Raw genomic sequence first — 1810 nt, forward strand, 5'->3', positions numbered from 1 at the left:
AGACCGATCACTAGAAGTAAAGTAGAATCTGTAATTTAAAAACTCCCTTCAGACAAAAGTCCAGGACTGGATGGCTTCACTGGAGAATTCTACCAAACATACAAAGAAGAACTTATACCTATCTTTCTCAAACTATTCCAAAAAACTGAAGAGAATGGAACACTCCCAAATTCATTCTATGCAGCCAACATCACCCTGATATGAAAACCAAAGACAATACCAAAAAAAGGAAAATTACAGGTCATTACCTTTGATGAATATAGATGCAGAAATCCTCAAGAAAATATTAGCAAACTGAGTCAAACAATACATAAAAAAGATCATATACCATGATCAAGGTAGATTAATTCTAGGGTTGAAAGGATGATTCAACACACACACAAATCAATCAATATGATACACCACTTTAACGAAGGGAAAGATAAAAATCCACATGATCATCTTAACAGATGCAGAAAAAGCATTTGACAAAATTCAACATTCATTCATGATAAAAACTCTCACCAAAGTGGGTACAGAGGGAACACATCTCAACAATAAAAGCAATTTACAACAAACTCACAGCCAACATAATACTCAATGGTTAAAAGCTGAAAGCCATCCCCCTAAATCCAGGAACATGCCAAGGATGCCCTCTTTTACCACTTCTATTCAACATACTATTGGAAGTCCTATCCACAGTAATCAGACAAGAAAAAGAAATAAAAGATATCCAAACTGGAAGGGAAGAGGTAAAACTGTCACTATTTGCAGATGACATGATACTGTATGTAGAGAACTCTAAAGATTCCACACAGAAACTATTAAAACTAATAAATGCATTCAGCAATGCAGCAGGATACAAGATTAATATACAGAAATCTGTTGCATTTCTTTACACAAATAATGAAATATCAGAGAGTGAAAAAAATCCCATTTAAAATCACGTCAACAAAAATAACTAGAAACAAACTTAACGAAGGAGGTGGAAGACCTATATGCTGAAAACTATAAAACATTGATAAAAGCAATTGAACATGATTCAAACAAATGGAAAGATAGTCCATGCTCTTGGATTGGAAGGATTAATATTGTTAAAATGGCCATCCTACCCAAAGCAAACTACAGATTTAAGACAATCCCTATCAAAATACCCATGACATTTTCCACAGAACTAGAACAAATAACCCTAAAATTTATATGGAATCACAAAAGGCCAAGAATTGCCAAAGGAATCCTGAGGAAAAAGAACAAACCTGGAGGCATAACCCTTCCAGACTTCAGACAATACTACAAAGCTACAGTAATCAAAACAGCATGGTATTGGCACAAAAATAGACAAATAGATCAATGGAACAGAATAGAGAGCACAGAAATAAATCTATGCACCTACTGTCAATTAATCTATTCTTTCCTCCTCTTGCAAAGGAGGCAAGAATATGCAATGAAGAAAAGATAGTCTCTTCAACAAGTGGTGTTAGGAAAGCTGGGCAACTACATGTAAATCAATGAAATTAGAACACTCTGTCACACCACATACAAAAATAAACTCAAAATAGTTTAAAGACCTAAATATAAGACATGACACCATAAAACTCCTAGAAGAGAATATAGGCAAAACATTCTCTGACATAAATTGTAGCAATATTTTCTTAGTTTCGTCTCTCTAGTCAAAAGAAATAAAAGCAAAAATAAACAAATGGGACCTAATCAAACTTAAAAGCTTTTGCACAGCAAAAGAAACCATCAACAAAATGAAAAGACAGCCTATGGAATGGGAGAAAATATTTGCAAATGATGTGACCAACAAGGTGTTAATATCCAAAATATA

The sequence above is a fragment of the Eschrichtius robustus genome, chromosome 6, assembly GCF_028021215.1.
Source record: "Eschrichtius robustus isolate mEscRob2 chromosome 6, mEscRob2.pri, whole genome shotgun sequence".
In the NCBI taxonomy this organism is placed as follows: Eukaryota; Metazoa; Chordata; class Mammalia; order Artiodactyla; family Eschrichtiidae; genus Eschrichtius; species Eschrichtius robustus.